Consider the following 25126-nt stretch of genomic DNA (forward strand, 5'->3'; position numbering starts at 1 on the left):
TGTTTTACAATTATTAATTACAATCAGATAACATTTTAGTTGTAAGTGATAAGGTGAATACATTTCTAGGTCTCGGGGAAAAAAAAGAATAGCTCATAAACTAGTTGAATATTTGTATTCATTCATAAGCAGGTACCTTTCTCTCAGGCCCTGCAAAAGATTTCATTTACTCATAGATTCAGATTCTTTCAGCAAACATTTCTTGAACATTTACAGAAGGCAAGTACTCTGATAGACACTATGGGATTCAGGATGCATGGCTTTGAGGTTGTAATCTAAACTGTACATGCTTAGTTTGTTTGATGGTTCAAGGGTAATCAGTAGTTAAAAATGGATTAAATTCAATGGAATCCAGACTATTGTAATATATCCATATATATTATACATATGTAATTTTAATGTTGCTCATAAAACCCATATAGAAATTTATATTTTAAAAAATTAGAATGCTATCATACATTATTTTATCAATATTTAATCCTTTTAGTCACCCAAAGGAGGTAATTGTTCCTCCTAGTCTGTAAAACTCAGGAAATTGACCATTTAAAGAAGTGAAGAAATTTCTTGAGGGTCACACAATTAGTAAATGGTGCAGTCAGATCTAAATTTCAGATCCTCAAATTCCAAAGGCAGAGCTTTGTCTGTTACATTTCTGATTCAGCACCACAAAATCAGTGTGCACAGACTCAGTGGGCATCCACAAGATGAAATATAAGCTTCTGAAAAACTTTGTTGGACATTTAGGTAGTTAAAGCTTCTCTGGTGGCCTGAAAGAGTTAACAGACCTTCCAGAGGGGACTCACTAGGAAATGTAAAGTGTAAACAGCAGGAATGCCAGGTTTTCTATACTTGGTGGGCACATATGCAGAGGGATGAATCACGAAGCACTCAGTTGCACAGAAAGGGAAAAGTAAAAGTTCACTGAGGCATTTATTTCTTTTGAGTTCTTACTTTGTTTTACTTCCACCATGACATATAATTTTTCTTTTGTATTTATTATGGACTTCGGATATGGCCAAATCTACTTCATTTGTTTCTTTTGTCATAATAGCAATTTCCTGCTCTTTGTTTGTAATTCTCTTTTGTTTTTCTCTCTTTTCTTAACAACTTCTTGATGTTTTTGCATCAATCCAGAGCTTTGGAAAGAAAGAAAAAAAGTGTAATCTTTGAATGGGAAGGGAATAAGCTACCAACCATGGCTACGGCTTTTGCCTTTGCTATGTTGAAAACCCACCAATGTACTGCACTATATATATATATATATATTTTTATCTTTTAAAGCTTTTAATCACAAGGAGAAATGCTCATGATATGGTATTAAGCAAAATAAGAAAAAAAAAAGAATTGGCAGGTCTAGCACAGTCTCAGTCATGTAAAATAATAATTAACACTAATTATAACAGTAATAATAATGTGAGAATATAGGCAAGGAGTTAATAGTGATTGCTTCTAGCTAGTGACTTATGAATGACCTCTGTTCCTGCCTTTTTGTTTCTTTGCTTTCGAATTCTTAGAAAGTCATCATATGTTATTTTTTTGTTGTTGTTAGTTTCTGCTTTATAACAAAGTGAATCAGTTATACATATACATATGTTCCCATATCTCTTCCCTCTTGCATCTCCCTCCCTCCCACCCTCCCCATTCCACCCCTCTGGGTGGTCACAAAGCACCGAGCTGATCTCCCTGTGCTATGCGGCTGCTTCCCACTAGCTATCTATTTTACATTTGGTAGTGTATATATGTCCATGACACTCTCTCACCCTGTCACATCTCACCCCTCCCCCTCCCCATATCCTCAAGTCCATTCTCTAGTAGGTCTGTGTCTTTATTCCCGTCTTGCCACTAGGTTCTTCATGACCTTTTTTTTTTTTTTTCCTTAGATTCCATATATATGTGTTAGCATACTGTATTTGTTTTTCTCTTTCTGACTTACTTCACTCTGTATGACAGACTCTGACTCCATCCACCTCACTACAAATACCTCCATTTCATTTCTTTTTATGGCTGAGTAATATTCCATTGTATATATGTGCCACATCTTCTTTATCCATTCATCCGATGATGGACGCTTAGGTTGCTTCCATGTCCTGGCTATTGTAAATAGAGCTGCAATGAACATGTGGTACATGACTCTTTTTGAATTATGGTTTTCTCAGGGTATATGCCCAGTAGTGGGATTGCTGGGTCGTATGGTAGTTCTATTTTTAGTTTTTTAAGGAACCTCCATACTGTTCTCCATAGTGGCTGTATCAATTTACATTCCCACCAACAGTGCAAGAGGGTTCCCTTTTCTCCACACCCTCACCAGCACTTATTGTTTGTAGATTTTTTGATGATGGCCATTCTGACTGGTGTGAGATGATATCTCATTGTAGTATTGATTTGCATTTCTCTAATGATTAATGATGTTGAGCATTCTTTCATGTGTCTTTTGGCAATCTGTATATCTTCTTTGGAGAAATGTCTATTTAGGTCTTCTGCCCATTTTTGGATTGGGTTGTTTGTTTTTTTGTTATTGAGCTGCATGAGCTGCTTGTAAATCTTGGAGATTAATCCTTTGTCAGTTGCTTCATTTGCAAATATTTTCTCCCATTCTGAGGGTTGTCTTTTGGTCTTGTTTATGGTTTCCTTTGCTGTGCAAAAGCTTTTAAGTTTCATTAGGTCCCATTTGTTTATTTGTGTTTTTATTTCCATTTCTCTAGGAGCTGGGTCAAAAAGGATCTTGCTGTGATTTATGTCATAGAGTGTTCTGCCTATGTTTTCCTCTAAGAGTTTGATAGTGTCTGGCCTTACACTTAGGTCTTTAATCCATTTTGAGTTTATTTTTGTGTATGGTGTCAGGGAGTGTTCTAATTTCATACTTTTACATGTAGCTGTCCAATTTTCCCAGCACCACTTATTGAAGAGACTGTCTTTTCTCCACTGTATATGCTTGGCTCCTTTATCAAAGGTAAGGTGACCATATGTGCGTGAGTTTGTCTCTGGGCTTTCTATCCTGTTCCATTGATCTATATTTCTGTTTTTGTACTGCACTATATTTAAGTGATTGACTTAGTATTTGTTTTGGCAGTTCACTCTTCATATACGTGAATTAAAAACATAAACATGTTTCTTCTTCTGCATGGAAATCATATATTTTGTTTGTTTTAAGGGATGATAATACTATGTGCTTATATAGATATGATGACACTTGACCTAAATATGAGTATTTGTGGCATAAATATAATTAACAGGAAATTCATTAATAATAAAGTGATTGTTATTTAGGATGTTATTTCTGGTCCAGGCATGCCTCTACCCAGCCTCCTTCTGAACAGCATAAAATACACTGTCTTCTACAAGGGAGGGAAAATAACTGTCATATATAGACATGTTTGGAAATTCCACTAGGTGCCTTTTGCATGAAAGGCCACTGATATTTATTTATTTATTTTTTTTTTTTTTTTTAAACATCTTTATTGAAGTATAATTGCTTTACAATGGTGTGCTAGCTTCTGCTTTACAACAAAGTGAATCAGTTACACATATACATATGTTGCCATATCTCTTCCCTCTTGCATCTCCCTCCCTCCCACCCTCCCTATCCCACCCCTCTAGGTGGTCACAAAGCACCGAGCTGATCTCCCTGTGCTATGCGGCTGCTTCCCACTAGTTATCTATTTTACATTTGGTAGTGTATATATGTCCATGACACTCTCTCACCCTGTCACATCTCACCCCTCCCCCTCCCCATATCCTCAAGTCCATTCTCTAGTAGGTCTGTGTCTTTATTCCCATCTTGCCACTAGGTTCTTCATGACCTCTTTTTTTTTTTTTTTTTTTTCCCTTAGATTCCATATATATGTGTTAGCATACTGTATTTGTTTTTCTCTTTCTGACTTACTTCACTCTGTATGACAGACTCTAACTCCATCCACCTCATTACAAACACCTCCATTTCATTTCTTTTTATGGCTGAGTAATATTCCATTGTATATATGTGCCACATCTTCTTTATCCATTCATCCGATGATGGACACCTAGGTTGCTTCCATGTCCTGGCTATTGTAAACAGAGCTGCAATGAATATTTTGGTACATGACTCTTTCTGAATTATGGTTTTCTCAGGGTATATGCCCAGTAGTGGGATTGCTGGGTCATATGGTAGTTCTATTTTTAGTTTTTTAAGGAACCTCCATACTGTTCTCCATAGTGGCTGTATCAATTTACATTCCCACCAACAGTGCAAGAGTGTTCCCTTTTCTCCACACCCTCTCCAGCATTTATTGTTTCTAGATTTTTTGATGATGGCCATTCTGACCGGTGTGAGATGATACCTCATTGTAGTTTTGATTTGCATTTCTCTAATGATTAATGATGTTGAGCATTCTTTCATGTGTCTGTTGGCAATCTGTATCTCTTCTTTGGAGAAATGTCTATTTAGGTCTTCTGCCCATTTTTGGATTGGGTTGTTTGTTTTTTTGTTATTGAGCTGCATGAGCTGCTTGTAAATCTTGGAGATTAATCCTTTGTCCGTTGCTTCATTTGCAAATATTTTCTCCCATTCTGAGGGTTGTCTTTTGGTCTTGTTTATGGTTTCCTTTGCTGTGCAAAAGCTTTTAAGTTTCATTAGGTCCCATTTGTTTATTTGTGTTTTTATTTCCATTTCTCTAGGAGCTGGGTCAAAAAGGATCTTGCTGTGATTTATGTCATAGAGTGTTCTGCCTATGTTTTCCTCTAAGAGTTTGATAGTGTCTGGCCTTACACTTAGGTCTTTAATCCATTTTGAGTTTATTTTTGTGTATGGTGTCAGGGAGTGTTCTAATTTCATACTTTTACATGTAGCTGTCCAATTTTCCCAGCACCACTTATTGAAGAGACTGTCTTTTCTCCACTGTATATGCTTGGCTCCTTTATCAAAGGTAAGGTGACCATATGTGCGTGAGTTTGTCTCTGGGCTTTCTATCCTGTTCCATTGATCTATATTTCTGTTTTTGTACTGCACTATATTTAAGTGATTGACTTAGTATTTGTTTTGGCAGTTCACTCTTCATATACGTGAATTAAAAACATAAACATGTTTCTTCTTCTGCATGGAAATCATATATTTTGTTTGTTTTAAGGGATGATAATACTATGTGCTTATATAGATATGATGACACTTGACCTAAATATGAGTATTTGTGGCATAAATATAATTAACAGGAAATTCATTAATAATAAAGTGATTGTTATTTAGGATGTTATTTCTGGTCCAGGCATGCCTCTACCCAGCCTCCTTCTGAACAGCATAAAATACACTGTCTTCTACAAGGGAGGGAAAATAACTGTCATATATAGACATGTTTGGAAATTCCACTAGGTGCCTTTTGCATGAAAGGCCACTGATATTTAGAGGAAAAACTACCCTAAGAGAAGAGAGATTCTGGATATGTAAGACAACCAGGTAGGATAAGTTTTAGGTAAAAAATGGTTAAATACTTTTATTATAGATTATTTTTGCTGTCTTGTGCCCTATAAACTCTTGTACTAACAAGAAAGAAAAGCGTATAAAAAATGATTATGATGATGATAGTAATAATGTGGAAAATATTTGCAGGACATTGCAAACATTAATATATACCACATATACACATTATGATAAAATATTAACATTGATAAAAATGAACATACGTCATGAACAGACAACCAAAACCAATAGGAAAAAAACATGAAAATAATTTCAGAATAGAATTTAAAACAGTGAAAAATTTTGAGCTACAAAAGTTGCAAAGCTTTTTACATATTGATGTTTAAGTAAATTATTGTACGTTCAGTCATTCCACAACTATTTGTGGTGTGCTATTTGCCAGATACATCCTCAGAATAGAATATTACATAGCCAATAAAAATTATATTTGCAAAGGATTCTTAGTAATGTGGGGATATGTTCATGGAAGAATAGTTAATAAAATAACAATGTTTAGCATTTATTTAAATTTTATGTGTATAATTACCAGTATAAATTGATTTATATACTTTTTCTTGTACCTAAAACTATAGCTTAGTTATATTAAGTAACTTGCTCAAAGTTGCATAGGCAGAAAGTAATGAAACCGGGATGCTAACTCAGATCTGCCTGACTTCAAAGTCCACAATTTTATTTTATTTTATTTTATTTATTTTAAAATCATTTAGTTGTATTCTTTTTTTTAATATATTTATTTATTTATTTATTTATTTATGGCTGCATTGGGTCTTCATTGCTGCACACGGGCTTTCTCTAATTGCAGCGAGTGGGGACTACTCTTCGTTGCGGTGCACAGGCTTCTCATTGCAATGGCTTCTCTTGTTGTGGAGCACGGGCTCTAGACGCCCAGGCTTCAGTAGTTGTGGCACGTGGGCTTCAGTAGTTGTGGCTCGTGGGCTCTAGAGTGCAGGCTCAGTAGTTGTGGCTCATGGGCTTAGTTGCTCCATGGCATGTAGGATCTTCCTGGCCCAGGCCTCGAACCCGTGTCCCCTGCATTGGCAGGCAGATTCTTAACCACTGCGCCACCAGGGAAGCCCAAAGTCCACAATTTTAACGATGACAATAAACTTTTTTCTGTATTAAATACATACATAATCAAGACCTGAAGCTATATGCTAACACTGGGAGAACGCACACTCATATACACACATAGACACACACATATAATGCACACACACACTTCTATATGCCTGAGTATTTGGATTATGGGTAATTTTTATTTTCCACAGCCTGCTCCTCTACAACCAATCCACAAATGCATTGATTTTATAATCATCAATTAAAAAAATCAAACTCCAAGAAATTGAATGGTTCTATGAACCACGAGATAGAAAATATGGCAAGTTAGACAGGAAATCTCCATTTTTCTCTGCCTCTTTCATGAAGGTCACACTGGAATCAGAAACTAGAGACGAGAAAATATAGGCAACTATGGTCATCCCAGGACTTATGGAGGGTCGCTCCCAAGTACTACACCACTTGGTCTACTTGGGATGCAGGAATGAGAAGCAGAATCTACAGTAGGTAACTGGAGGGCAAGGACAGGGGTTTGTATCTTCAGCACCTGGAACTTGGCCAGCACACAGTAAATGTAATGGATACAGTAAGTGACCTTCCCTCTCGCTCCTTACCCATATCCCACTTTATAAACTACCTTATATAATTCGAGGTCTTTTGGGCTGTGACAAAATTCTTGAAATTTTCCAGGCAGAGGTAGATAGGGTAGATAAGCAAACAGGAATGGAAGCTAACATCTGTTACTTGAGCCCTACTTTGAGGATCTGTGCTGGTACCTTTCAGAGACATCATATCATTGAACCATCACAAAGGCATTACTAATCACAGATCAGAAAACACAGGCTCCAGAAGATACGATATGGCCCAAGAGGACACAATTGGTGCTGTGATTGTGCGTTCTCAGCTCATTTTTCCTAAAATCCATGTGACCTCCCCTGGATTTCACTGCTTTTTTGCCTCCCCTCATTATGCCAGAGAAATAATTCCTAACTTCAACATTAGCTATGTGTCCTGGTGTAAATTGGATAAATAGAGGCTATCTTCAAAATTGATGGTCTTATTGTTACTAACATTATGCCTGCATGTAATAAAAATCATAAACTCTGCTCCTCCCAGTTACTTTTCTTTATACCTAAAATGATTGTCTACAATGCTGAAGATCTAGACTCTCGCTACTCAGTGTGTGGTCTGAGAGCTGGTAACATGGCCATCGGCTGTGTACTTGTGAGAACTGCAGATGAATCTGCATATTATTCAGATTCCCTGTGATTTCTAAAGTTATTTAAAAAGAATATTTATTTATTTATTTGGCTGTGCCGGGTCTTAGTTGCGGCATGTGGGATCTTCATTGCCGCGTGTGGGATCTTTAGTTGCGGCATGTGAACTCTTAGTTGCAGCATGTGGGATCTAGTTCCCTGACCAGGGATCGAACCCGGGCTGCTTGCATTGGGAGCACGGAGTCTCAGCCACTGGACCACCTGGGAAGTCCCAGATTCCCTGTGATTTTTATTCACATTAAAGTTTAAAGTAGCTATTGATTATTTTAACTACCGTGTTTCAACTTGCACAGATAGTTGACATTCGTGTGTGACATTGTGACATGGGCTGATGAGAATAATAGTGATAATTATAGCTAACATTTGTTGGCTACTCACAACATGCCAGATTCCATGTTAACAATTTCACACACTTTATATCATATGACCTGTGAAAAAGTCCTATTATTTCCAGGTTAGAGATGAGTAAGGTAAGTCTTTAGAAAGGTTGCACCAATTTTAAGTGGCAGAGCTGAATTTTAAACCTGTAACTGTCTCATCAAGAGAACAAACTTCCAAGTAGTGTGTTTAATTGCTTGTCCTAAAGGTTTTTACAAACCTGGTGGTAGAGAAAGACAAGTATGCCTAAAGCTATATTTCACTGGAGGTTATCAAAAGAGCTAATTCAAAGACCCACATTGCTGTGGTATAACTCAACAATGAGAGAGAAGATGTTCCTGGAGATTGAGGGTGACTTTCATGGAGGAAGACATTTTTTACTAGGAGGGTTCAAGAGAGGGCACCTCAGAACAAAAATGTCTTGTGAGCAAAGGAATGCAGATAGATTTCTATAAGGTGTGCTTTTTAACTCATCATCTAAATTGTCTGTTCCACGGTAAGGAATTAAACAAGAAAATGAAATAAATGTCTGGGCTTCCGAGAGTTGAGAATTTCTATTCAAGGCACGGCCCAAGTTGCTCTCCAAAGAGGCAAACACAGAAGGCCGATACTCGACACTCTTTAGGGACGCATTTTGAAGTCTGGGACATTTTATATATTTTATAGGATTAAGTGAAGGTGAAAAGCATATTACACTGGGTCTTCAGTGGAAATGCAGGCATGCAGAGTATGCGTTTATTTAATGCCTGAATGGGTCATCGTTTTCCCAGCTGATGATAATTTTAGCACATAAATCCATTCGAGAAGCTGGATTCCTTATCCTGTGCTTGATTGCCGATCACAGACAGTACACGATGGGCACTGCTGAACACGGAGGTGGACACACTCCATGCCCACTGAGATCAAAGCCCACTTAGAGTAAAAGTATAGTACCTCCCAGAGGTCCCATCCCATATTGAAAAAGTGCCAGAGCTCTTGACTTTAATCCCGTGCTGTCAGCTGTAGACCCAAAGCACGACTGATCATAGAAACCTCTTGATCAAAAAAACCTCCAGGGGCGCAGCACCAACTACAGAATAAAATCAGTGTCCAAAAATCTCAGGGACTTAGACATCCATCAGCAAGTCCTGTTCACTCTGCCTCTAAAATACCCTAGAATCTAACCACTTCTTATCCTCCTCAGGAGCCACCCAATAGTCCAAGCCCCATCACTTTTCTAACTCTCTCTCTGACACACACACACACACACACACACACACACACTTTTCTCTCTTTATTTTTATTATGGATCATTTGAAATAGATACCAAAGTAGATGGAATCTTAAAAAAACTTGATATACCCATCACCCAACTTCAACAATTATCATTTAATGGCCAATGCCCCCATCTCCCTCTCTCATGCTTTACTTTGAATCCAATTCCAGCTATTGTATTATTCCATCTATAAAAATTTCAGGATGTCTCTCTAAAAGATAAGGACTCTTTCTTATAAAACATAATTACAGTGCCATTTTGATACCTCAAAAACAATGAATAATCATGTTTTAATATTGTCATATATTCTGTAAGTGTTCATATTTTTCATAAATGGCATATACAGACATATCTCTATATATCATATATGTATTTATGTGTTTATACATATCTATAAATAGATATATCTATATATTGTGTATATATCTAGAGAGATATATATAGATAGGATAGATATAGAGGGATAGACAGATAGATATAAATATATATGCAATATAATATCGTTTGTTTAAATTGTTTAAATTGGAATTGGTTGATTTGGCTCTTAAGTGTCTTTGAGTCCATATACTTTCCCTTTATCTCCCTCTCTCCCTGTTCCAGAGATGGTGTCATAATCACATCTTGACCTGGCGAATTGTCCTCTGTCAAAACCTGCAAACCAAACTTCCTGCTTCCATGTCCTTCCCACTACACCCTATTCTCCACCCAGAAACCTGCATTTCAGAGGGTAAATCTCATTACCCCTCTCCTAGACTTCACAAAACTTTCCCATTACACTTAGAATAATGTCCAACCCCCCTAATGTGGCAATCAGAACCTTATAGAACCAAATGGTTCCTATAGTTTCTTCATGACATAAAATGTATTTTTCTTTTCTACTCATGGTTGTAGGATCTCTTGAATTTTGAGGAAGTTTGGGGTCGTAACGGTAAATGTAACATTCAAGGAGTTTTTACTTGCTCTTTCTTCTGCCTAGAATATTCTCTTCCTCAGCATCACATGGCTGGCTCTTTCTTAACATTTGAATCTATCTTATCCTTGGCTTTTTACAAGAGACACTGGCTTACATTGCAGGTAGTTTAGCCTGGGATATATTATCAGGGAATAGGGTTAGCAGATGGTGTGAAACAGAGAAGAAGGAAGAACATTATTAAGCTAATTTCTGCTATGGACAATTTGGGCTCTGTATCTTTTGAAAAGCCATGTAGAATGAATCTTTACAATTTCCCATGCAAAAGGTGGAGGGAAGGAGAGTTTGTCTTCTGAATGCCATCTGTCATTGGTCAAGGATTACCCATGATGTATTAATTTTCTCTTGTCCTTCCAGGCTCATATATCTGTAAGGCCTAATGGTTTCCTACAGGCATTCTACAGTACAACATCAGAGAAGCCCTGAGTAGAGTGCAAGAGATACAAGGTGTAGCTGAGACAAGGAACCATCAGTTTACAGTTCTTTTGGAGCTGATGGCTAAAGCTAAAGCTAGCGTTAAGGAGTAGACTGAGAGAATGGGAGGTGTCCACACAAGACTCAGTTCAAATGTCACTTTCTTTGACACACCTTCCTCATTTGTCCAACCTAGAGTCAGGCACCCCTACACTCCCTCTATCACACCTCCTGTATTTTTTTGTATCACTTGATCCTCTCTGGAATTATATTATTTTCTTGGGTGTTTACTTATTTATTGTTTATCTTCCTCCAGAACATAGCTCCATCTTGCCCTCTTCACAATCTCTAGCATCTGGAAAAGCATCTGCTCTCCACTGGGCCCTCAACAAATAATTCATGAGCATATACAGAAAATGAAGCTGGAAAATAGTTGGGAGCACCTTGTAAAAGTCATGTAAATCAGGCTATGCTGTTTGAGATATTATCTTTATCTCTTGGAAAATATTTTGTAAACGTTGTTCTCATTCTACAGCTGTAGAAAGTGGAGCTCAGAGTTTTAGGTTATAGCCCACAGCCGTGCATTAAGTGTTTATTCCAGGTCTAAAATGCAGACACCATGCCTACAAGCCCAGAAGCTCCCTCGAGCTCCAGCATTGCCATTCCTCATACCGCTGCTCAGGATTAGGAACTCGTGGATCAAGAAAGTCTAGAGGCCTGTAACTTCCAAAGAAACATACTCACTTGGGTATAAGGAGACTAACTTCCATTTCCAGTTTTACTCTGCTCATTAAATCATGCCATGTCTCTGAGCATCAGTATTTTCCTCCTCAAAATTAAGAGCTTGAGTTATAGTTTTGCTATGTTTTGTGCTACCCTGGACTTTTGAGAACTTTTTTTTTTAATATCTTCATTGGAGTATAATTGCTTTACAATGTTGCATTAGTTTCTATTGTACAACAAAGTGAATCAGCTATGAGTATACATATATCCCCATATCCCTTCCCTCTTGAGCCTCCCTCCCATCCCCCCTATCCCACCCCTTTAGGTCATCACAAAACATTGAGCTGATCTCCCTGTGCTATGCAGCAGCTTCCCACTAGCCATCCATTTTACATTTGGTAGTGTATATATGTCAGTGCTGCGCTCTCACTTCGTCCCAGCTTCCCCTTCCCCTCCTGTGTCCTCAAGTTCATTCTCTATGTCTTCGTCTTTATTCCTGCCCTGCCACTAGGTTCGTCAGTAACAGTTTTTTAGATTCCATATATGTGTGTTAGCATATGGTATTTGTTTTTTCACTTTTTGACGTACATCATTCTGTGTGATAGACTCTAGGTCCATCTACTTTATTACAAATAACTCAATTTCGTTCCTTTTTATGGCTGAGTAATATTCCATTCTATATATGTGTCATATCTTCTTTATCCATTCATCTGTTGATGACTTTTAGGTGGCTTCCATGTCCTGGTAATTGTAAATAGTGCTGCAATGAACATTGTGGTACTTGTATCTTTTTGAATTATGGTTTTCTCAGGGTATATGCCCAGTAGTGGGATTGCTGGGTCATATGGTAGTTCTATTTCTATTTTTTTAAGGAACCTCCATACTGTTCTCCATAGTGGCTGTATCAATTTACATTCCCACCAACAGTGCAAGAGGGTTCCCTTTTCTCCAAACCCTCTCCAGCAAATTATTGTTCGTAGATTTTTTTGATGATGGCCATTCTGACTGGCGTGAGGTGATACCTTATTGTGGTTTTGATTTTCATTTCTCTAATGATTAGTGATGTTGAGCATCTTTTCATGTGTTTGTTGGCAATCTGTATGTCTTCTTTGGAGAAATGTCTATTTAGGTCTTCGGCCCATTTTTGGATTGGGTTGTTTGTTTTTTTGTTATTGAGCTGCATGAGCTGCTTGTAAATTTTGAAGATTAATCCTTTGTCAGTTGTTTCATTTGCAAATATTTTCTCCCATTCTGAGGGTTGTCTTTTCGTCTTGTTTATGGTTTCCTTTGCTGTGCAAAAGCTTTTAGGTTTCATTAGGTCCCATTTTTAATTTTTTTTCCATTACTGTAGGAGGTGGGTCAAAAAAGATGTTGCTGTGATTTATGTCAAAGGGTGTTCTGCCTATGTTTCCCTCTAAGAATTTTATAGTGTCTGGCCTTACGTTTAGGTCTTTAACCCATTTTGAGTTTATTTTTGTGTATGGTGTTAGGGAGTGTTCTAATTTCATTCTTTAACATGTAGCTGTCCAGTTTTTCCAGCACCACTTACTGAAGAGGCTGTCTTTTCTCCATTGTATATTCTTGCCTCCTTTATCAAAGATAAGGTGACCATATGTGCGTGGGTTCATCTGTAGGCTCTCTATCCTATTCCATTGATCTATATTTCTGTTTTTGTGCCAGTACCATACTGTCTTGATTACTGTAGCTTTGTAGTATAGTCCCAAATCAGGGAGCCTGATTCCTCCAACTCTGTTTTTCTTTCTCAAGATTGCTTTGGCTATTTGGGGTCTTTTGGGTTTCCATATAAATTGTGAACTTTTTTGTTCTAGTTCTGTGAAAAATGCCATTGTTACCTTGATAGGGATTGCATTGAATCTGCAGATTGCTTTGGGTAGTATAGTCATTTTCACAATGTTGACTCTTCCAATCCAAGAACATAGTATATTTCTCCATCTGTTTATGTCATCTTTGATTTCTTTCATCAGTGCCTTATAGTTTTCTGCATATAGGTCTTTTACCTCCTTAGGTAGGTTTATTCCTAGGTGTTTTATTCTTTTTGTTTCAGTGGTAAATGGAAGTGTTCCCTTCGTTTCTCTTTCTGATTTTTCGTTGTTAGTGTATAGGAATGCAAGAGATTTCTGTGCATTAATTTTGTATCCTGCGACTTTACCAAACTCATTGATTAGCTCTACTAGTTTTCTGGTGGCATCTTTAGGATTTTCTATGCATAGTACCATGTCATCTGCAAACAGTGACAGTTTTGCTTCTTCTTTTCCAATTTGGATTCCTTTTATTTCTTTTTCTTCTCTGATTGCTGTGGTTAAAATTTCCAAAACTATGTTGACTAATAGTGGTTAGAGTGGGCACCCTTGTCTTGTTCCTGATCTTAGAGAAAATGCTTTCAGTTTTCACCATTGAGAATGATGTTGGCTCTGGGTTTGTCATATATGGCTTTTATTACGTTGAGGTAGGTTCCCTCTATGCCCACTTTCTGGAGAGTTTTTTTTAAATGGGTGTTGAATTTTGTCAAAAGCTTTTTCTGCATGTATTGAGATTATCATATGTTTTTTTCTTTTAATTTGTTAATATGGTGTATCACATGAATTGGTTTGCGTATATTGAAGAATCCTTGCATTCCTGGGATAAACCCCACTTGACCATGGTGTATGATCCTTTTAATGTGCTGTTGGATTCTGTTTGCTAGTATTTTGTTGAGGATTTTTGCATTTATGTTCATCAGTGTTATTGGCCTGTAATTTTATTTTTTTGTGACATCTTTGTCTGGTTTTGGTATCAGGGTGATGGTGGCCTCATAGATTGAGTTTGGGAGTGTTCCTCCCTCTGCTATATTTTGGAAGAGTTTGAGAAGGATAGGTGTTAGCTCTTCTCTAAATGTTTGATAGAATTCACCTGTGATGCCCTCTGGCCCTAGGCTTTTATTTGTTGGAAGACTTTTAATCACAGTTTCAATTTCAATGCTTATGATTGGTCTGTTCATATTTTCTATTTCTTCCTGGTTCAGTCTTGGAAGGTTGTGCTTTTCTAAGAATTTGTCCATTTCTTCCAGGTTGTCCATTTTATTGGCATAGAGTTGCTTGTAGTTGTCTCTCATGATCCTTTGTATTTCTGTGGTGTCAGTTGTTACTTCTTTTTCATTTCTAATTCTGTTAATTTGAGTCTTCTCCCTTTTTCTCCCTATGAGTCTGGTTAATGGTTTATCAGTTTTGTTTATCTTCTCAAAGAACCAGCTTTTAGTTTTATTGATCTTTGCTATTGTTTCCTTCATTTCTTTTTCATTTATTTCTGATCTGATCTTTATGATTTCTTTCCTTCTGGTAACTTTGGGGTTTTTCTTTGTTGTTGTTCTTCTTCTTTCTCTAATTGCTTTAGGTGTAAGGTTGGTTGTTTATTTGAAATTTTTCTTGTTTCTTGAGGTAAGGTTGTATTGGTATAAATTTCCCTCTTAGAACTGCTTTTGCTGCAACCGATAGGTTTTGGGTTGTGTTTTCATCGTCATTTGTTTCTAGGTATTTTTTGATTTCCTCATTGATTTCTTCAGTGATCTCTTGGTTATTTAGTAGCATATTGTTTAACCTCCATGTGTTTGTATTTTTTACATTTTTTTCCTGTAATTGATATCTAGTCTCATAGTGTTGTGGTCAGAAAAGATGTTTGGTACAATTTCAATTTTCTTAGATTTACTGAGGCTTGATTTGTGACTCACAATGTGATCTATCCTGGAGATTGTTCCGTGTACACTTGAGAAGAAAGTGTATTCTGTTATTTTTGGATGGAATTTCCTATAAATATCAATTAAGTCCATCTGGTCTAATGTGTTATTTAAAGCTTGTGTTTCCTTTTTTTTTTTTTTTTTTGCGAGGGCTTTCTCTAGTTGTGGCAAGTGGGGGCCACTCTTCATCACGGTGCGCGGGCCTCTCACTATCGCGGCCTCTCTTGTTGCGGAGCACAGGCTCCAGACGCGCAGGCTCAGTAGTTGTGGCTCACGGGCCTAGTTGCTCCGCGGCATGTGGGATCCTCCCAGGCCAGGGCTCGAACCCGCGTCCCCCGCATTGGCAGGCAGACTCCCAACCACTGCGCCACCAGGGAAGCCCCTTGTGTTTCCTTTTTTATTTTCTGTTTGGATGATCTGTCCATTGCTGAAAATGGGGTGTTAAAGTCACCTACTATTATTGTGTTACTGTTGATTTCCCCTTTTATGGCTGTTAGCATTTGCTTTATGTATCGAGGTGCTCCTATGTTGGGTGCGTAGATATTTACAATTGTTATATCTTCTTCTTGGATTGATCCCTTGATCATTATATAGTGTCCTTCCTTGTCTCTTGTAATAGTCTTTATTTTAAAGTCTATTTTGTCTGTTTTGAGTATTGCTACTCCAGCTTTCTTTTGATTTCCATTTGCATGGAATATCTTTTTCCATCCCCTCACTTTCAGTCTGTATGTGTCCCTAGGTCTGAAGTGGGTCTCTTGTAGACAGCATATATATGGGTCTTGGTTTTGTATCCATTCAGCCAGTCTGTGTCTTTTGGTTGGGGCAGTTAATCCATTTACATTTAAGGTAATTATTGATATGTATGCTCCTATTACCATTTTCTCAATTGTTTTCGATTTGTTTTTGTAAGTCTTTTCCTTCTCTTGTGTTTCCTGCCTAGAGAAGTTCCTTTAGCATTTGTTGTAAAACTGGTTAGGTGGTGCTGAATTCTCTTAACTTTTGCTTGTCTGTAAAGCTTTTGATTTCTCCATCAAATCTGAATGAGATCCTTGCTGGGTAGAGTAATCTTGGCTGTAGATTTTTCCCTTTCATCACTTTAAATATATCTGGCCACTCCCTTCTTGTCTGTAGAGTTTCTGCTGAAAGATCAGCTGTGAAATTTATGGGGATTCCCTTGTATGTCATTTGTTGCTTTTCCCTTGCTGCTTTTAATATCCTTTCTTTGTGTTTATTTTTTGTTAGTTTGATTAATATGTGTCTTGGCATGTTTCTCCTTGGGTTTATCCTGTATGGGACTCTCTGCGCTTCCTGGACTTAATTGTCTATTTCGTTTCCCATGTTCGGGAAGTTTTCAACTGTAATCTCTTCAAATAATTTCTCAGACCCTTTCCTTTTTTCTTCTTCTTCTGGGATGCTTATGATTCGAATGTTGGTGTGCTTAGTGTTGTCCCAGAGGTCTCTGAGACTGTCCTCCATTCTTCTCATTCTTTTTTCTTTATTCTGCTCTATGGCAGTTATTTTTGCCATTCTATCTTCCAGCTCACTTATCTGTTCTTCTGCCTCAGTTATTCTGCTATTGATTCCTTCTAGAGTATTTTAATTTTCAATTATTGTGTTGTTCAATACTGTTTGTTTGCTCTTTAGTTCTTCTAGCTCCTTTTTAAACGTTTCTTATATTTTCTCTATTCTATTTCCAAGATTTTCTATCATCTTTACTATCATTACTCTGAATTCTTTTTCAGGTAGTTTTCCTATTTCCTCTTCATTTATTTGGTCCTGTGGGTTTTTGTCTTGCTCCTTTGCCTCTAAGATGTTTCTCTGTCTTCTCATTTTGTGTAATTTACAGTATTTGAGGTCTCCTTTCCCTAGGCTGCAGGGTTGTAGTTCCTTTTGCGTCTGTTCTCTGCCTCTGGTGGTGGGGTTGGTCCAGTGTCTTGTGTAAGCTTCTTGATGGGAGGGACTGGTCCCTGCATTCTGGTGGTTGGAGCTGAGTATTTTCCCTCTGATGTGCAGGGCCATGTCAGGTGGTGTGTTTTGGGGTGTCTGTGAACTCAGTATGACTTTAGGTAGTCTGTGTTCTGATGGGTGGGTTTGTGTTCCTGGCTTGTTTGTTGTTTGGTGTGAGGCATCCAGTTCTGGGATCTGCTGGCAGTTGCGTGGAGCCAAGTCTTGGATTCAGATAGAGGCCTCCATGAGAGCTCTTGGCGATTAATCTTCCCTGGGGCTGGGAATTCTCTAATGGTCCAGCATCTTGGAAAGTGCTCCCACTCCAGAGCCTCATGCCCAACTTCTGGTCGAGGCACCAAGGTCCCACCAGTCGCTTGTCCCAGCAATAAAAGAGGTTTTAAAAAAAAACAACTAACAAAACCACAGACAAATCGTAAAAAGTAAAGTCAAACAAACAGAAACAGAAACAAGGAAACACACACACACACACACACACACACACACACACACACACAAGAAACAAAACAGAACCAAATAAATCAAATAGCAAGAGAACAATCAGACAAACAAAAGAACTCACGAATGAAATAAAACAATTAAGAAGAAAGCTGACAAAAACCCAAAACCAAAAAACAAAACCAAAGCAGAGTGCCAACTGAAGAATGAAGCAAAGAAACAAAACAAACCGACAAAAATGATATAAAAAAAAAAAGAAAAAGGGGAAAGAAGACAGAATAACAGAAAAGCAATGTAGAAACAGAAATATATTAAAAAAATGGAAAGAAAAAAATGCAAACAAAACCCTGGAGAAATGGTAAAAACATAATCAAACAAATGAAAACAGAACCAAGGAAACACACACACACACAAAAGAAACAAAAACAGAGCCAAATAAAACAAAAAGCAAGAGAACAACCAGACAAATAGAAGAACTCAAAAATGAAATCAAACAATTAGGATTAAAACTAACAAAAATACATAACCTAAAAACAAAACCAAAGCAGTGTACCAACTGAAGAATAAAGCAAGGAAATAGAACACACCAATAAAAATGATTTTAAAAATAATAATAAAATAAAAAGGGAAAAAAACCACAGAACAACAGAAAAACCAAGTAAAAATAGAAATGTATAAAAAAATATATATATATATAATAAAACACGGAGATCCCAAAAGACTAAAAAAAAAAACAAAAAACTAAAACAACAAGAAACAAACAAAAAAGAAAGAAAAACAAACAAACAAAAAGCTAGAGCCAACAACAGAATGAATCAAAACATAATAAAATTAATTGTAATAGTTATGTTTCCCTGGGGTCTCGGCTGTAAGTGTCCTCGCACACACCATGAGCCACAGCCCACCTCTGCCTCCCCGAGAGGCCCTCCCCTGCCTCTGGGCTGGTCTCTGGACCTGCTGTGGACCCTGTGGGGACCCCTCTGCCTCTGCTCTGGCCCACCTCCTCCGTGTGCTGCCCCCAAAGTCCACAGCTGCCAGGGCTAGACCGTTTTCATTTGTAGGAACGCTCATTGTCTACTCAGATATTCCATAGACGCAGGGTCTACCTAGCTGATCGTGGGGATTTAATCTGCAGCTTGCACAGCTGATGGAACGATTTTCGATCTTCTTCCTTAGTCGCCCCATCCCTGGGATTCAGCTTTGGTTTTATCCCCATCTCTGCATGTGGCCCACCCACAGGAGTCTGGTCCTGAGGCTGCCTTGGAGCTCTTGGTTCTGCCCCTGTGGGGACTGGGCTCAGAGGTGGTATGACTGCTCGGATCGTGGGAGCCCCAGCGGCACCAAATGCATAGGGAAGCTGGTGGCCACAGGTGCAAGAGATATGGCTCTAGTCGAGAACTTTTGATCTGTAGTGGCTTAGTTTGGTTTCCCGTTGTCATCTTAGGGTGGCATTTAAGTTGTATCTCCTCTTTACTCTAATTATATATGGTGTAGGCCTTTATAGATGCAGTTGAAGGAATAAATAAATGAAATAAAGAGTAGTTGACTAGCAAAAATTGCCATGTTTATGCACATAATTTATTTTCATAAAATTTGTAATATATAAAATATGTGAAAGAATCACTGTATCTCAGTGTTTTCCATTTTGTAGCCAGTGCAAGGTCCAGGTGTGTTTTCTTTGTTTGATATTTGGGATTTTCTTTATTTTTTTTAATAAGTAAGGTATAATGTACATACAGAAAAAGGTACACATATTAAGGGTACAGCTCAATGTATCTACAAACATATTTGTATACATTTATATGTATGTATACACCTACTCATATAACACCTAGATCAAGATGCAGAACAGCTTGTTATACCCCTGAAGACTCTTTCACTCATCTTCGCAATTAACATCTCACTACGCTAAGATAGTTATTATTCTGATTTCCCTCATCTTAGTTTGGCTTTTTCTTGAACTTGATACACATGGAATCATTAAATATGTACTTCTGTCTTCTTTTTACTCAATATTAAGTCTGTGATTTATCTATGTTGATATGTGTAGCAATAAGTAGTTTGTTCTTTTTTTATTTCTAGGTATTATTTCAGTATATGATTAGATCACTGTTTATTCACCCATTCTATTGTTGACAGATTTTTTTTTCCTTATTTTTGGCTATTATAAAAATAGCTGCTGTGGACATTCTTGTTTGTGTCTTTGGTGGATATGGGCACTCTTTGCTCATTGGTATATGAATAAGAGTGTAATTGCTCAGCCAGAGGGTAGCTGGATGCTTAGATTTAGAGTTACTACCAATTTACCAAAGTGAGTGTAACAAATTACACTCCCTCCAGCAATGTTTGAGAGTTCCAGTGTTTCCAAGTCCTGGAGAGCAAGGGGATTTGTATTATATTCCTTTGTATCATCCATCATGTGTTCCATATGCTTTACTTAGCAGGTGCTCACTAAGTATTTGTTGAAGAGCTCATCTGATTCCCCTCCCATTGGGAGGAAAATATCTGACCAAATCGTGAGCCTAAGCTTTTATCCCATCTGAAGGCTCAGCAGGAGCACCCCAAAGATGCAGCCTCGGGAACTGCACTTGCTGAAGCTTGACGCTTTGTTTCGCTTTAGGACTGTTTCCATCCTAATAAATTGTCATTATTTCCATGATGAATCATTTCACTAATAATTAGACTGATCAAAACCAGAGCCAGATAAACAACAGGCTCTGCCACAGGACTTCTTAAGAAATGTGCGGTGTCCTGGAGATGACCACTGCCTGAAGACCAGACAATGTTCCCTGATTCGTGGGCCCTATTCCTTTCACTGGGAAGACAGAAGCATCTTAGAACACAGGACCTTAGGTCTCCTCACAGATCAAACACACAGCCTGAACCCTCCTCTGACCCACAAGGCAGTGCGTGAGCTAGGATGGATGAAGAAAGGACATTCGAATTAAAAATAATAAAAGTAAGTGAGGTTTGAACACTGCCTAAGTAACAGGATGATCTTTGTGAGGATTTTAAAAACTATAAGCCTCACTTGCCTCATATATAAATTAAGGATAATAATGGTTAATTTGTAGTGAAAAGCAAATGTAAATGGTAGTGATAACAGCAATACAACATGCAAACAATAAAAGTCATCTATTGGATGCCTTAAAAATGTGCCAAGCACAATGCCAAGCACTTAGCAATATTGTCACACTGTATCTTTTTGAAAAGATGCAATGCAGCATAGCATGATTCGGATATGTGCTTGACTGGTAGTCAGGTACAGGCATCCCCCAGTTTTTGAAAGTTTGCTTACACCATGTTGCTTTTATGAAACACCTACATTGGTACCTGTTTTTGCTAACCAAAAGAAATCTGAAGAGGATTTTTGCTTTTACGAAAAAAGGCAAAAAGCAAAAATTGCATTCAGTGTTTGTTTTGTAGCAATCCCTTGTAGAGGCAACTAAACCCCCAGCAGTGGGAATGGCCCCACCAAGCTCCTTCCCAGGGAACACCACTCAGCATCTCAGCATCAAGCCACCATAGCTTTGAACTGTGTCTGAACATCTGTTCTTTATCTCCTTTTATTTTGGAATCCATTAGCAAAATATGTCCTAAGGTAATTGCTTCTTCACTTTATGCCATTTTGGCTCAGGAAAGAGCCCCTAGGAAAGCTCTACTTTTGGATAGAGGGGGAAACCTGTATTCCACCAAAAAGAGGGAGATAGTCTGGTTATGCCCTTCCCACACATTTCTTAATTGTTCTTGTCTCTTTTGAATCTATCAGATGGCATAGTTGGACTAAAATTCTAACTGCTGTGAAATTATATTACCTGTATGTTTAACGTTTAGAGCATGTTAAGTAAACTCAACATACACACATAAATGAGCAACTACTAAGTGCCAACTAACTTAATAAACAGCCCTTGCTTTCAAGGGACAAATAATTATAACAGCATAAGAGTTCCTGGAGGAAGTTACATTAAATTAGGCTTTGAAGAATAAATAAGCACATTTCAGGCAAGGATAACCTTTGTGTAAATGATTTTTGGAGATAGGAAAAACACTTATTCTGAGAAATATGAGAAACTCTTTTGTTAAGGAAGCACAGGATGTAGGGAGTAGGATAGAAGTATCAAAAATTAAGGCCTGAAAATAGGTTGAGGTCAAATAGGGTCACAAATTTTAAAAAATTGAAGTATTAAGACTAGAATCCACCTCTCTTGGTAAGCTTATTTCCTATTAAACACCTATATCAACACTTTGCTTGGTTTGCAGAAGATAAAATATGAATTGGTCTGGATCGTTACTCATCAGAATGTTCAGGGGTGGGCCCCACCTGATTTGTGTGGGGATGAGGTAGGTGCAGTGTTGAGTCAGTACAGCTTTAATTCCCTGTGCACCATTAGCATGGGAGATTGCTCCCTCTGACATTATTATGAGCCATGAAGTTCTCAGATTTTACTACTCCAAATGAATCAAGCCATTTTCCAAAACGAATTATGGATCATAAACCCTGGGGGTGGCTATAGTGTTGCATTTTCATGAAATCCATATCCTGGGTGGACATTTATTGAGCACATAACTATTATGAAGTGTTAGCTGTGGAGCAAGTGCGGCTCCTGGTTGACTCAGCAGGAGAGAAATTTAACATGTTCATGTCTGAGTGCTGCATTCCAATCTTCTCTAGACACCCATACACACAGGGTTTGGAACTTTAGTTACTCCTCTCGGATGTGACCAGGATGAGACCAAGGCCCAGTTAAAGGCTGTCCCTATCATCTTTGGGCTGAAAAAAACCAACAGATGCTGAATGGGATACATTTTTGAAGATAAAATTATGAGCTAAATAGAACGACTTCATTCTCAACAACCTCCTCCACATAGACGATCTTCTATAGACTGAATGTTTGTGTTCACCAAAATTCATATGAACTCTAATCCCTATGTGATAGCATCTGGAGGCAAGGCCTTCCTTTGGGAAGTGATAAGATCATCCTTCCTTTGGGAAGTGATAAGATCATAATGGGATTGATGTCTTTATAAAGGAGACCTCAGAGAGCTCTCTTATCCCTTCTGCCAAGTGAGGTTACAGGGAGAAGACTGGCCAGCCTTCAGAAGTGTGAGAAATAAACATTTGTTGTTTAAGCCACTCAGTTTATGGTATTTTTGTTATAGCAGCTCAAACAGATTAATACACTATCTTTCTTCCATACTTCCTGCAAATGATAAGAGAGAGAGAGAGAGAGAGGGAGACAGAGATATTTGAAGATTCTACTCTGTTGACTTTGAAGGTGGAGAAAGGGACCATGAGCCAAGGAATGTGAGCCACATCTGAAAGCTAGGAAAAGCAAGGAAATGGATTCTCCCCTGGAGCTTCCAGGAGCATAGCCCTGCCAACCCATTTTATACCTCTGACCTCCAGAACTGGAAATAATGAATTTCTGTTATTTTAAGTCACCAAATTTGTGGTTATTTGTTATAACAGCAATGTTCTTACATATATCAGTAAAGGATGTGCATATTTTCAAATATGAAAAAGAAAAGGGAAACGCAGTCCCCAGTGTGTGGGGGCCTTTATGAGGGCTCTGAATAGGCTCCTTTGGCAGCACCAGCCTCTGGCTTCTCATGCTGTGTTCTAAAACGTGCAATACATATCCTCATTGCAAAGAGTCAATCAATTTGGCAAATCTATAAAAGCAAAAGTCAAAGTTATATTGCCCCAGTTTCTTATATTTCTCAGGGATACCCATGGTTATAAATATAGAATTAGATTCCACTGTTCACCATTAATCTCATTTATCTTAATGTCACATTCTTGCACTTGTTGGGGAAATATAATTAAAAAAATTTCCAACCGAAAAACCTCTCCACAAAAGTAGAAGAGAAGGAAAATAATTTTAATATTAAAAAAGCATTAAACTAGAATGTAATCCACTAAGAGATTGTAAAGATAGAAAGAAATTTCATCCTTTTGTATAGCCAGCCAGATACATCCATTAGGAGGACCCATACATGTTCTCAAGAACAATAATAACTAGTCCTCAAGTAAGAGGACGTGATAGCACCATTGGTCACACACAGTTCATTCTAACTTCACTTGGCAGTGGAGTAACTATGTGTGTTAGCTAATCGGCTTTATCTAAAGACAAGTACACCTCTCATACCTTTATGAGAGAGAATTTTGCAGCTTGGAGCTAGGCTCCAGGAAATTAGAAGTTAGGCCTCTACCCTGTCCCAGGAACTGGGAGACTTGTAGTCTTCCTTGATGATTGCATTTCAAAGAAATAGTCCCCAGGTCCTTGAGAAGGACATTCTTGGGTTGTAACTCAGACTAGAGTTTTATTTAGCTTTTGAAAAGGTTTACATACATTTCAAAGAGACAGAGAAGGAACCTGCAATTATGTTTTCTAATGTTTTCTAAAGTAAATGCTCTAAGAAAAGGGGTGGGGGGAGGGATATCTCTTCCTATATTTTCAAAAGGGAGAACTAAGACTTACTTTTTAAATTGTATCTGCCCTTGTCCACTCTTATCTTGATTCATTCCTCAGTTGTCAGAGGGTAAGTCTTTGCTTCAGTTTCCTCATTTACAAAGCAAATATATTAATTTAATAAAAACAAATATGTATAAAACTCAGAATAAGTGCCTGACACATAATATGACAATGTAAGTGATTGCTGACAATTCCTTTCCATACTGCATTGGCTTTACCTCTCCATTATCTTTATCTTCCATCTTTATTAATTGAATTAGTGTCATTTAAAAAATTTTAGTCCACTCAGCATGATTTTGAATTTTCCTGGTGACAAAGACTGTCTCCTTGACCAAACTTTAGTCAGGTTTCTCTAAGCCTTCTTCTTACTAGGCCTCAACCTTGGGTCTTGTCGTCAGACCGGCATAGGCCAGTTTTAGCAAGAATCCTAGTAAGTCGTCAGCAAGAATTGTTACCCTCAATAGCTGATCAATAACTGATCAAATTCTTCATCCCACCATCCCTCTCATCACCTGGTCTGCCTTCAGAAAGAATCCTGTTAGGTTGGTTTAGCAAGAATTCCCCTACCCTTGATGTCTTTTCTTAAAATTTTTCATCCACTGACCTCCTCAGCCTGATCCTTGGCTATGAATCCTCACGTGTTCTTGTATTTGCAGTTGAGCCCAGTTTTATACTGAGGTCTCTTTTCCTCTATTGCAATAGTTTCTCAACTACTGTTTTTATCCCTTTAACTACTCTCCAGCCCTGGTTTTCTTTGATATTAGCTACACTCAGCTGTACATGTGAAGGTCAAGAAGAGGCAAAGTTGGACTTGACCAGGGTCAAAAATTAACCTGCATGAGTCTGAAAAAGGGAAAGGGGCAGGGAGTTGAAAGTGTATTAAAAAGTGTGATTGTAATGAAGGACCATCAAATTCAAGTTCTGAATACAGAGTAAACTAAGGACCTGGTAAAATGAAGGACAGTGGAAATGCAGTGGGATCACTGGAGTAAAGG

The sequence above is a fragment of the Eubalaena glacialis genome, chromosome 17 (assembly GCF_028564815.1).
Source record: "Eubalaena glacialis isolate mEubGla1 chromosome 17, mEubGla1.1.hap2.+ XY, whole genome shotgun sequence".
NCBI lineage: Eukaryota > Metazoa > Chordata > Mammalia > Artiodactyla > Balaenidae > Eubalaena > Eubalaena glacialis.